This window comes from Cynocephalus volans, chromosome 11 (assembly GCF_027409185.1).
Source record: "Cynocephalus volans isolate mCynVol1 chromosome 11, mCynVol1.pri, whole genome shotgun sequence".
In the NCBI taxonomy this organism is placed as follows: domain Eukaryota; kingdom Metazoa; phylum Chordata; class Mammalia; order Dermoptera; family Cynocephalidae; genus Cynocephalus; species Cynocephalus volans.
The window spans coordinates 27,614,107-27,628,442 of NC_084470.1; the positions used below are offsets into that span (position 1 = coordinate 27,614,107).

At 37.2% G+C, this 14,336-nt stretch overlaps 1 protein-coding gene across 1 annotated transcript in view; it reads right to left on the reverse strand.

Moving 5' to 3' along the window:
* ATP2C1 (ATPase secretory pathway Ca2+ transporting 1) overlaps positions 1-14,336 on the reverse strand; it is a 124,148-nt gene that overhangs the window by 22,203 nt on the left and 87,609 nt on the right. The window lies entirely within an intron of this gene.

Sequence of the window (14,336 nt, forward strand, 5' to 3'; positions counted from 1 at the left end):
CTTTTACTTAGGTTAATTCATTAGACTCTGTTCCGCTATACCCCCAAACTGCTTATACAATTTTATCTCTCCAAAACACATATCTAATCCCTTTTTCTGACTCCATCTCCTGGTCTCCTGAAACCATTTCACTGTGCCTCAACGTCAGCCACCAACACAACCTCATGGATCCTTGACTCTTTTTCACCTTGCTCTTACCTAGTTCTTCCATAAAACACTTCCATCCCTATAGCTCTCTCAAACACCAGGGGAGCCTAGAGGTAGGTAGGGTAGGTAATCTCCATTCCCCCTTCATAAAACCTTAGTTTTGAATGTTACATGCGACTATACTTCCCACGAACCACGGGCAGTCACTGTTCCAAAGGTCACAATCCCTCATTTCACAAAGATTTTAACTTCTGCCTTACTGTCACTCTCTCCAATAATACAAGTCATGATAAATTCAATACCCACATAATACATCATTCTCTTTCCTCCTCTCCTAGAGAATTAGTTCATACCAGTTTTCTCTCATACCTCCAATCTATCTCAGTACCATCATCAAGACTGTTCCCAGCTTCTCCCCTTTTATTATGGTCTAAAACAAAAGATTATTATTTTCTTAGATAAAAGACTGACTCAGTTGGACTGTAATATTACATTACTGATTGTCCCTAGGCCCTCTAGGATGGATCACATAACTCATATTTGGAGAATATTTTCCCTTTTAAAAAAGTTCAAAAATCCATTCAGAAACTCTTTAATATATATGTCTTTTAAAAGGACTAAGTTACATATATACTCAAAGTATACTGGTAACCTTCTAAGTGAAAATTCTAATTACAGAAATTAATTGTGTAGCAAACAGCACTGATATACAATAAGAATATTTAAGCAAAAGCTGTGAGATCAATAAAATTTAAATAAAAGGCTAATTATAAGTACTCAGGTTGTACAGAGTAAAATTTTGCCTTTGTTCCACATAATTAATTTTTAAGCCATTGAAAATAAATCCTTTATAGCCTCTATGAGTTATCATTGACAATGGTAGTAAGAATGACAAAGGCATATTTCTTTTGTATAGTAGCAAATTACTTGGCGTGCATCCAGTACATTTACTACTAGATGTAAGATTTTTAGCATTTCAAAGCTATTGATGGCAACTCAAAAATATGAACAGCTGCTTTGAGACTCAGCAGATCTCAATGCAAAGCTTAAAGTTCACGTAGTATTTTGCATGTGATATATAACACTGCACAGAGTCAAATATGTCCTTAAAGCACCAGAATGAGGTCAATCTTGTTAAAGAAAGAATACTGAAGTTTAATGGACACGAAATAATCGCCAAAAGAAATGAGATCCAAAATAAACACACACACCAGAAATTATTAAAACTGAACTATATCACTATCTCACAGAACTCAGATTAAACGTGGGGGTAACTAAATTTCCTCTATTAATAATCTTTTGACCTTTATGTCTCTCTACCTAGAAAAAGGGAATCTAGTTAGTAACTACAGATAAAAACACAATTCAATAACTGTAGTTTGAGAATAGGATGGGAGAAGATAGGAGGAGAATAAGACTGTGAAAGGATGGTGAATAAGAAGTAGAACTGCATTCAGAACAGGAGAGAGCACAGGGAATACTGTGGGGGAGGAAAGGATAAAAACCATGAAATGGAAGGGAACAAGGCTACATATTTTCAGAAGGAATCAGCAAGGGTATTATTCTCTTCTAGTAGGTCCTTCTTTTCAGTGTCATATTTGTGATCGGCACTCACAGTTCTTTTGATTGAGATTTAACAGACAAGGTGTATTTGAAAAAAGAAGTATGAAAAAAAGAGAGTACGAAAATATCAAAGGAGAGGTTAATGAAAAAAGGTGTTTCTGGCATTAGAACAACCTGCTAAGGGTCCTCAAATCTTCTAGAACAGATAAAAAGATAACTAATGCATTGAAGAAAAAAGTAGACGATTAAAATAAAGATGTATGACCTACCGAAAATTAAGCAATGCATAAATTAGAATAATATTTTGGGGACTTAGTTAATAGATGTGGTAGAAATACAAACTGAGGGTACTGCTCTGAAAATCGAAAAACAAAGAATAAAAGAGAATGACCACTTTTATCCTTGGAAAATGTAGGACACCCTAGAAGAAATCATAAACAAAAACAAGAACTCACAGATGGACTAATAAATAATTAAGCAAAACTAAGTTTCCATACTATTTTTTAATTAGCTCTAGATCAAAAGAACATAGCAATGTTGAGAAATCTGGAATGTGTTTCAAATAATTGTGGAAAGGAAAAACTGAAATACATTTTAATGAGGGACAAAATTAATATTATTTAGTACATGTGGGGAAACCTCAGTGAGCTGGTGATTCAGAACAAAAGTTCTGTTTTATTTGTAACACTAATAAAAGAAAAGCTATTCAAACTAATCAGAAGCAAAAGCAGATGACCAAGTATACATGTTGGCTATAAGAGAGTTACATGAACATAAGAGGAAGCAGGGAAAAAGATGAAGGGGGGGGGGTCCTGCTAAGCTCAAATAACTAAAATGATTCATTAATAACAGTCATGCATAGCTTAACAATGGGAATATCTTCTGAAAAATGTGTCATCCAATTTCATCATTGTGTGAAAAGTGCATTATGAAACAGAACGGCAATGAATTTTTCTATTATCTACACTAACTACTAGTTGCATGAGCGTGGACCTTCTAATTATGTAACTAAGTTTCAGTGCCTCACTTTCCCCATCTGTTAAATGGGATTAGAATAATACCACCCCCACAAAGTTACAAAAATTAAATTACAGGCAGAGATTGTGCCTGGCACTGAGCATGCATTCAGTCAGTGTTAGCTGTTATTAACTATTATTTTGCTATGAGGATGGGTGGCAATCATTTAAAAACGCAAGAATTCTATAGTAGACAATAACCCTTTCACTAGGGCTCAGACCTAACGTGTCGAATGCCTGGCTTTCTAATCTTATTAAACATCTGAGCTATCTTTGAGAGGGTCACCCCATGGACAGGGTAAGCACTCCTCAACATATTTTGAAGTAGGTTTGTTTACAGCAGCATCTCCACAACACCTGAGCAACACATGTGTTGCACTACAAAGTTACAACAGTTATAGACTTCACTAAGAGACAGTAATTTTTCAGCTCCATTATAATCTTATGGGATCACTGTTGTACATATGGTCCGGTCCATCACTGATCAAAACATCATTATGTGGTACATGACTGTATTTGGAGAAAAGATTAAGCTATTCAAAACACATAAAATACCTGGAAAAGAAGTCCTGGTATTTATGGAAATCCTATTTAGAGTAGCATACATTTAAGCACTTCAGTGAGCTTCTGACAAGGATCAGACTTTATTTTCTTTGAGTCTCTTTGGAATAACATCAGGGTATCTGTCATAATTGATGCATAAACACTCTACTTGGGAAAAACCAATGATGTAATCTGTCCAAGCTGATGATCTAATTTGCAATTTGTTTCTTTCTTCTCTAACTACCTTAAGGTTGGTTTCCAGAGTTCATTAGCATTTTTATAAGAGAGCCAGAGGTGAACAAAAGAAAGAAAATAAAATGAAATTTTAAACCTGTCAGTTTCACTACCTGTTAGCATCTCTAAAAAAAGGTTGAACAAAGGTCTAATGGGAAAATGTTTAAGTAACTGCAGATTTTACATGCACTTACTAATGTATTCTTTGTCATAATACCCATGGATAATCCAACATGGGATTCAATCTTTCAGAAATAAACATCAGGAAGAAACTATCAGGATAGGACATACACCCAAAAAACCCTTTTCAAATATGTAAAAACCTTCCCCGCTAAATCTAAAACAAAGCAAACACCCACACTGCCCCAATGCTCTGAAAACAGCATTCATGAGTGATTAGAGCTCAAGAAAGAAAAGACTTGGATAAGCAAAATAGTGCATTTCTACCAGTAACTAGATACAAAATCTAACTGCTTACTAGAGGAGAAGGAAAGTGGGGCTGGAGGTCTTAATGCTACAGTATGAGGCACAGTTTGCAGAAACAAACTAAAACCTTTACAGAGGACAATTCAACAATATGCATTGACAGCCTTACAAATGTGTTGATGCCTTACAACTGAGTCTAACCATTTCACATGTAGAAATTTAATCTGTAGAAATAATCAGAGATGGGCACAACAACTTATATAAGATTTCCAAAGAAACAACAAACAACAGGTGATACACTTTGGAGTCACACAGACCTGGGTTCCAGTCCAAATGCAAATTCCCATCACTCACCAGCTCTGAGACATCAGTCAAGTCTCCGAAGTTCTCTGGGCCTCAATTTCCTCATCCATAAAAATGGGATTCTCTAAGTTTCTTACAAAACTAAACATACTCTTACTACATTCTATTCCTATTTACCCAAATGAGCTGAAAATTTATGTCTACATAAAAAGCTGCATATTAATGTTTATACAAACTTTATTTATAATTATCAAACCTAGATGCAACCAAGATGACCTTCAAAAGTTCAAGTGATAAACTATGGCACGTTCATACAACTGAATCTTATTCAGCACTCACAAGAAATAAGCTACCGAGCAAGGAAAAAATATGGTGGAACCTTAAATGCATACTGTTTACTGGAAAAAGCCTGTCTGAAAAGGTTACATTTGGTATTACTCCAACTATATGACATTCTAGAAAAGGCAAAATACAGAGACAATAAAAATATCAGTGGTCATCAAGGATTCAAGAGGAGGGAAAAATAAGTGGAGCATGGGATTTTTAGAGCAATAAAACTACTCTGTATGAAATTATAATCATGGATATACGTAATTATGCATTTGTCAAAACCCCTAGAAATGTATAACACAAAAAGTAAACCTTAATGTAAACCATGAACTAAGAGAAGAAGAATATATCAATATTGGTTCGTTAACTGTAATAAGGGTACTATACTGATGCAAGCTATTAACATGTGTGTAAGAGTGAAGGGTGGAGATGGGGTGGGCATGTAGAACTCTTTGTATTACCTGCTCAATTAATCTCTAAATCTAAGATTGTGCTAAAAAAATAAAGTGCATTAATTATTAAAATGTTCTAAATGAGGTTGCCTATCTTTTTATAAGGTGGCTATAAGGAGTAAATAAGATAATGTGTGTAATGTATGCATTGTCTGGCACATGATAAACTATTGCTACTGTTACTATCCTTAACGTATTATTTGCAGAGTGAAAAATAAATGGAAGTTCAAGTTTCAGCAAGAAAATGTTTATCTACCAATATATATGCCGTGAGTTTATACACACATACAAATGGTATATTCAATCAAAGTATTGTGCAGCCATTAAAAATATAAAAATATGTTTTCTATCAATAACTAACAACTTCAAAAATGCCAAAGTTGGCTCACAGGACCCACCAAACCAACCATGCAGGCCACACAGGTGAGCATGTGCAGGGCCCACACAATGACCAAACAGGAGCCAAGGCAGCACACTGCACACTCAACTGCGCTGATAAAAGAAGAGTCACCAAAAGAACCTACAGAAGAGGAAGTTTTTCCCCTCATAACCCACTCCAGAGTGATAGAAGAATTAAGTGTTCTACACAATGACCAAACATCCGTGTAAAAATACTAGAACTGCAAATAAACAAGAAAATATGATACCACCCAAAGGATTACAGTATTTCTCAAGTATCAAACCCCAAAGAGCAAAAAACCCTCGAGATGTCTAAAAAGGAATTCCAAGCACTGATTTTAAGAAACTGAAAGAAATAAGAGAAGAATCAACTACAGAACACAATGAAACAAGAAAAAATATCCAAGATATGAAGGAGGAAATTTACAATAAGATGAATAACTTTACAAAGAATGTAATGGAACTCCTAGAAATGAAGAATTCTCTTAAAGAAATAAAAAACAGAACAGAAAGCTTGAGCAGCAGGCTAGAGCAAGCAGAAGAAAGAATCTTAGAACCTGAAGATGATCTTTTTGAAGTAACCCGGGCAGACAAGATAAAGGAAAAAAGAATTTTAAAAAATGAAGAAAATTTAAGAGAGCTAGCAGACAACTTCAAGCACACAAACATCCAAATCATGGATATTCCAGATGGGGAGGAAAAGGAAAAGGCACTTAAACTTTATTCAAGGAAGTAAAAACCGAAAATTTCCCAGCTATAGGGAAGGATGCAGACCTTCAGATCCAGGGACCCCAAAGATCCCCAAACAGATTCAATCCAAAAAGATCCTCTCCAAGACATGTGATAGTCGAACTGGCAAAACTCAAAGACAAAGAGAATTCTAAAAGCAACAAGAGAAAAACACCAAGTAACCTATAAGGGAGCCTAACTCTCTTAGCCATCAGACTAACAGCAGACTTCTCAGCTGAAACCTTACAGACCAGAAGAAAATGGGATGATATACTCAAAAGACTAAAAGAAAAAGATTGCCAGCCAAGAACCTACATCCAGCATGGTTTTCCTTCAGAAATGAGGGAGAAATAGTGTGTTTCCCTGACAAACAAAAATTATGGGAGTTCACTACCACACAACCAGCCCTGCAAGAAATACTCAAAGGAGCACTGCATCCAGAATCTGAAAAATGATAATCAATGTCACAGATTCACAAGAAAGAGCAAAACCCACCATTAAAACCAAAATGCAAATGAGAATGGGAAAGAAGCTAAATCATGTCACCTCAAAATTCAACCAACAATGAAGATGAAAAATAGAAGGGGAAGAAACAGACAAGTGATGTTTAAAACATCTAAACAAAAAGCAAAATAATGACAGCAATAAAGCAATACTTTCAATAACAACCCTAAATGTAAATGGATTAAACTCCCCATTCAAAAGGCACAGACTGACTGATTGGATTAAAAAGCTAGACCTAACCATATGCTGTCTTCAAGAGACCCATCTCACCTATAAAGACAAACACATACTAAAATTGAAGGGATGGCAAAAGATGTACCATGCAAATGGTACCCAAAAATGAGCAGGGGTAGCTATCAAACCAAAAACCATAAAAGAGACAAGTCCATCATATAATGATAAAGAAATCTAACCAGTTAGAGGACATAGCAATTATAAATATGTATGCACCCACCAGTGGAACACCTAGATACGTAAAGCAAACAATCTTAGACCTAAAAAATGACATAGACCCAAATACAATAATACTGGGTGACCTGAACACCCCTCTCTCGGCGTTAGATCTTTCAGGCAACAAATCAACAAAGAAACAAAGGATTGTTTCTACAATCCTGTGGATTTAAACTATATCTTAAGAACAACTGGCAGATATCTACAGAACATTCCATCCAACAACTAGAGAATATACATTCTCTCACCAGCACATGGAACATTCTCCAGGATAGACCACATGCTAGGTCACAAACCAAGTCTTAGCAAATTTTAAAAAAACAAAATCATCCCAAGTATATTTACAGACCACAATGGATAAAAACTGGAAATCAGTAACAAGGAAAATTCTGGAAATTACTCAAGTGCATAGAAACTGAACAACAGACTCCTGAATGACCTATGGGCCAGGAAGAAATTAAACAGGAAATCAAAATATTTCTTGAAACTAATGAAAATAAAGATATGACATACCAAAACCTATGGCATACTGAAAAAGTAGTACTAAGAGGGAAGTTTATTGCAATAAATGCTTACATTAAAAGAAAGCAAAGATTTCAAATAAATGACCTAACACTACGCCTCAAAGAACTAGAAAAATAACAATCCAATCCCAAAAGTAGTAGACAGAAAGAAATACTAAAGATCAGGGCAGGGAAGAACTAAAAGAAATAGAGACCCCAAAACAATACAATGATCAGTGAAACAAAAAGTTGGTTTTTGAGAAGATAAATAAAATAGACAAACCATTATCTAGTTTTAAAAAAAAAATGAGAGAAGATCCAAATAACAAAAATCAGAAATGAAGGGAGATATTACAACTGATACCACAGAAATAACAAGAATCATTAGAGATCATTATAAACAGCTGTATACCAACAAATATGAAAACCTGGAGGAAATGTATAAATTTCTGGACACATACAAACTTCCAAGACTGAACCAAGAAGAAATAGAGAACCTGAATAGACCAATAACAAGCAATGAGATTGAAGCAGTAATTAGCAACCTTCCAACAAAGAAAAGTCCAGGAATGGATGGCTTTAGAGCTGAATTCTATCAAACCCTTAAAAAAGAATACCATTTCTCTTCAAACTTTTCCAAAAAATTGAAACAGAAACCATTCTCCCAAACTCATTCTGAGGCCAGCATCACCCTGATACCAAAACCAGATAAAGATACAACAAAAAAAGAAAACTACAAGCCAATATCCTTGATGAATGTACATGCAAAAATCCTCAACAAAATACTAGAATCAGATTTCAGCAACACATCAAAAAAAATTACACACCATGATCAAGTGGGAGTCATCCCAGGAACACAAGGTTGGTTCGACATATGCAAGTCAATAAATGTGATACACCACATCAACAAAACCATGGATAAAAACCATATGATCATCTCAATTGATGCAGAAAAGGCATTCAACAAAATTCAACATCCCTTCATGATTAAGAGTCTCAGCAAATTAGGTATAGAAGGAAATTATATTAATAAAAGTCATTTATGACAAACCAATTGCCAATATCATCCTAAATGGGGAAAAACTGAAAGCTTTTCCTTTAAGAACACAAACAAGACAAGGATGCTCACTCTCACCACTCCTATTTAACACAGCACTGGAAGTACTACCCAGAGCAATAAGGCAAGAGAAAGAAATAAGGGGCATCAGGATTGGAAAGGACGAAGTCAAACTGCCCTTGTTTGCTGACAACATGATCTTATATATAGAAAAATCAACAGACTCTACCAAAAAACTTTTACAGCTGATTAACAATTTCAATTATGTTTCAGGATACAAAATCAACACCCCAAAATCAATAGCATTTGTATACTCCAATAACAAACTAGCAGAAAATGAAATCAAGAAAGCAAGCCCATTTACAATAGTCACCAAAAAATAAAATACCTAAGTATCAATTTAACTAAGGAGGTGAAAGATCTCTACAATGAGAACTACAAAACACTACTTAAAGAAATTAAACAGGACACAAAAAGGTGGAAAGACATATGATGCTCTTGGATGGGAAGAATTAACATCATGATAGTGTCCTTTCTACCCAAAGCCTTCTACAGATTCAATGCAATCCTCATCAAAATACCAATGAAATTCTTCAAAGAAATAGAAAAAGCAATCCAAACATTCATATGGAACAACAAAAGACCCCGAATAGCCAAAGTAATCCTAAGCAAAAAAAATAAAGCCAAAGTCATAACACTACCTAACTTCAAATTATATTACAAAGCTATTGTAACCAAAACAGCATGGTACTGGCATAAAAGCAAACACTCGGATCAATGGAACGGAAGAGAAAACACAGCAATAAACCCACATACTTACAGCCAACTGATCTTTGACAAAGGCAGCAGGAACATACATTGGGAAAAGACTGCCTCTTCAATAAATGGTGCTCAGAAAATTGGACATCCATATGCAAAAAAATGAAACTGTATCTATACCTCTCACCATATACCAAAATCAACTCAAAATGGATTAGAGACTTAAATGTAAAACCTGAAACCATAAAATCAATAAAGGAAAATATAGGGGAAACTTGCCAGTTAATAGGGCTGGGCAAAGACTTTACGAATAAGACCCTAAAAGCACAATCAACAAAAGACAAAAATAAATAAATGAGATTACATCAAACTAAAAAGCTTCTGCACAGCAAAGGAATCAATCAACAGAGCAGAATGGCAACGTACAGAATGGGAGAAAATATTTGCAAACTACTATACACTTGACAAGGGATTAATATCCAGAATATACAAAAACTCAAACTATACAGTAAAAAATAATCTAGTAAAAAAAAAAAATAGGCAAAGGAGATGAATAGACATTTTTCAAAGGAAGACATATGAATGGCTAACAGGTACATGAAAATGCTTAACATCACTAGTCATCAGGGAAATGCAAATCAAAACCACACTGACATATCATCTCACCCCAATTACACTCACCATTATTAAAAAGACTGAGAATAACAAATGCTGGCATGGATGTGGAGAAAAGGGAACTCTTCTACACTTGGTGGGACTGTAAATTAGTATAGCCATTATGGAAAACAGTATGGAGGTTTCTCAAACAACTACAGATAGAGCTACCATATGATCCAGCAATCCCACTACTGGGTATATATCCAAAGGAATGGAAAACCTGTCCAAGGGATACCTGCACTCCCATGTTCATTGCAGCTCTATTTACACAAGGCAAAATACGGAACCAACCTAAGTGTCTATCAACAGACAACTGAATAAACTGTGGTATATACAGACAATTGAATACCACTCAGCCATAAAAAAGAATGAAATTCTGCCATTTGCAACAACATGGATGAGTCTGGAGAAAATTATGTTAAGTGGAAAAAGCCAGACAAAGAAATAGAAATACCACATGTTCTCAGTCATAATTGGATGCTAGGAAGGAAGGGAGGGAGGGAAGGAGGGAGGAAGAGAGGAATGAAAGGAAGGAAGGAAGGAAGGAAGAAGGAAGGAATGAAGGAAAGAAAGAAAAAGACCACAACAATATTCTGGACTTTCAGAAGGAGAAAACAAACCTAAGGATACTGGAGATGGGGGTTAGTTAGGGAGGGGGATTGGGAGGTGATAGGTCAGGTAAAGGGCATAAGGAAACATCACGATTTGTAAGAATGAATATGCTAATAATAAATTTAAAATTTTAATTAAAAAAAAGAAATGCTGAAGTTATATAAAATGAATGTTCAGGCTTATACCACAATAAAGTGTCAACCAGTTTTGTTAAATGAGTTTTGAAAAAGTCATAATGGGTTTACTTATTTTATTACCTTGGATGCTCTGTGGGTGCATAACCTAAGTGTCTAGGTTGGATTACAGGCAGCTTGTATTGTAGCTCTTACTTTTCTATATTTTTCCATTTCTCTCTAATGAACATAGACTACTAATGAATAAATTTTCTAATCAGTAAAAAGTATTATAAAAATACAAGCCTTAAGAGATGAAAATAAGAAAATTCCGTATTCTGAATATATAACTTGCAGTTGTAAGTGTAAAATAAGCTAAGTAAAGAAGAAGGTAGCATATCACTGACTGAGAATGGCTAGAAAATGGCTAAAGAAAATGCCAGATAAGTAATTATTTTGAAGGACATACAAATATATGTGCATAAACAGGTTAAGTAACAATGGGACCAAAAAATGTGAACTGTCAACAAATTGGAAGTAAGAATGCTGCCACCTCTTGCAGAGCACTTCCTGTGGGGCCTGTGTACACCCAAATCAGGCTTTGTTAGGCCCCCAACAAAACAGTTCAAGATAACAAAATAAGTTAATATCACATCAGGGAACCTGGCTCTAAAGAAGCTACTGTGTTGTGGGACAAGAGATAACTTTTTTTTCTATAAATACTTTGTTAGAAAAGCATATTACTATCAAAGGTAAAAAGGCATTTCAATGAAAAGAGGACAGTCTTTTCAACAAATGGTACTGGAATAACTGAACATCCATACGCAAAGAAAATGAACCTTTACCCATTACAACACATACATAAATAAACTCAAAATGGATAAAAGACCTTAGTGTAAAATCTAAAACTAAGACTTCTAGGAAAAAACATAAGAGAAAAATCTTCCTAACCATGGGTTAGGCAAAGAGTTGTTAGATAAGACATCAAAAGCATGATCCCTAAAAGAAGAAATTGAGAAAATGAACTTCATCAAAATTAAAAAGTTATGCTCTTGACAGTGACAGGAGAATAAGAAGACAAGCCACAGACCGGGAAGAAATATTTTCAAACCAAATATCTGATAAAGGACATGTATTCATAATCTATAAAGAATTCCCAAAATTTAATAATAAGAAAACAAAAACACAATTTTTTAAAAACAGACATGACAGACACTTCACTGAAGAAGATATATGGGCTTCCAGTCAAGATGATGCAATAGATGGTCCCCAGCGTCACTCTCTCCCACAAATCAACCAATTTATAACTATTAAAAAGCAACAACAGCCAAGCTGGGGCCACAAGAGCTCAGGCGAAGAGGAGGAGAGACCTACACAGTTCATGAAGGTGGGAGAAGCCACAATGAGAGAAAGAGAGGATTGCTCCCACCATTTTGAGTCCTGGCCACTTCAAGACTGGCATTGGCGAGCGCACGGAGCAAGAGTTGGCAAAAGCCACAACTGTGACCTTCCTGTGAAGTTGCTTGTAGGCAACCGGGGAGCAGAGGACCTTGGTGGCCCCCAGGCCAGCAAGGCCACTAACAGGGTTCCTGTGGACCCACAAAGGAGAGAAGGGCCACAGACAACTGAAAAAAGGAGCCTCTCAGAGGCTGGTGAGTCATCACAAGGGACCAGCGCACAGCCCGTCCCATGGGAAGTATTTAGAATGCAGGTGGTGGGGGAGATGGGCCACTGGGGGACCACTGGGGTACAACATGAACAGCTGATCTTCCCTCCAATCAGCACAGGCTCACTCTGTGTAGACTGGTCAGGAATATAGAACTACAAGGGGTGCAGTTTGCTGAAAAAATTCAGGTCTAGACAAGAGTTTCTACACAACCCAATGTACTGGATCTCACAAGACCAAGAAGTACCTACAAAGTCAACCTTTAAACCCTGAGCTTCACAAAAAACCTTCCCCAGGGAATCAGCAGCAAAGCAGCAATTCAGCTCAACCACAGGGCTCAAGTGCTGGTCCACACAGGAAGTTTCCCCATTTTAGAAGTAAGCAAAGGATAACAAATTAGTTCCAGTTCAGAGTTTAAGTAGTGGAAACACTGAATAATCCAACTGAAAGTGAAAACAAAATAACCACAGACCAGAGATAAAGTTTGATATTAACTAGTAAAGGTCTCACTTCACCAAAAAACACCTATAAAACCTACAAGGACCAGAAGTCCCCAGAGCCACCAAGCCAGGAAGAGGGAAGGGCCAGGGACCTCAGCCATGCCCCCACACCCACAACCAGCCCAGCAACGACCACCAAGCCACTGCAGGAAACACCCTGGGCTCCCAGGCCAGGGCAGTGGGGGGCCAAGGGCTTTGGCCACATCCACCCAACATATGCAACCAGCCCAGTGATGACCACCAAACCACCACTAGAACCCCCTGGTCTCCTGAGCCAGGGTGGTGGGGGGCTGATGGCTTCAGCCAAACCCCCCTTAACATCTGCATTCAGCCCAGCAATGACCAAGCCACCATTGGAAGCCCCCTGGTCTCCTCTGCAGGAATGAGGAGGGTGCCATGGGCCTCAACCACACCCCCAGCTTCCTCCTTCTCCCAACCTATTTCCTTCCCCTTTCTCTTCACCCCTTCCTAACCAACTGGTCAGCAACAATATCTTAAATGTAAAAACAGATGGAGCTGCGGACCAACCCCTCCCTCCCACAACCAGGCACACCATCGCTGCCACAGGGCTTTCCTGGGGTCCTGAAGTGTGGAGCCGAGGACCGACCCTTCTTCCCATATCTAGACACACAGCCATTGCCACAGGGCCTGCCCAGGGTCCTGAGGTATGCAGCCAGGGACTGACCCCTCCTCCTGAAACCAGGCAAGGAGCACACCAAAAACACCACTTCAATGTGGGGGGCCCACCACAGCCACCCCAATAGCCACAGCTGCCACAAAAGCAGTTAGATGCCACAACCACCATACAAATGGCCCACCAGCCACTCGAATGCATTGACACAAGGAGAGTCACCAGCAGAGACCAAAGAAAAGAAGAGGATGTCTCTCTCCACAAAGCCCATTCCAGAGTGATAGAAGAAGCACCTGCTCTACAATAATAGTGGGGGACCTGAACACACCTCTCTCTGCACTGGACAGATCATCTAGGCAACCAATCTATAGAGTAACCGTTACTCTTTCAGAAGGAGAGAAGAAATCTAGAGTAATCAGAGGTTGAGGGAGGAACACCTGGATAAGGGGCATAAAGAATAAATACGATTTGTAATAATATATGTTAATATTGATTTAATCAACAAACATCAATGCTGAACCCCAAAAATATGCATAATCAATAAAAAGAAAAAACGAAGAAGATATACGGGCTGGCCAGTTAGCTCACTTGCTTAGAGCATGAGCATGGTGCTGTAATAGCAAGGTCAAGGGTTCAAATCCCCATACCACCCAGCTACCAAAACAAAAAAAAGAAGATATATGAATATCAAATAAGCACATGAAAAGATATTCAACATCATTAGTCACGAGGGAAATACAAA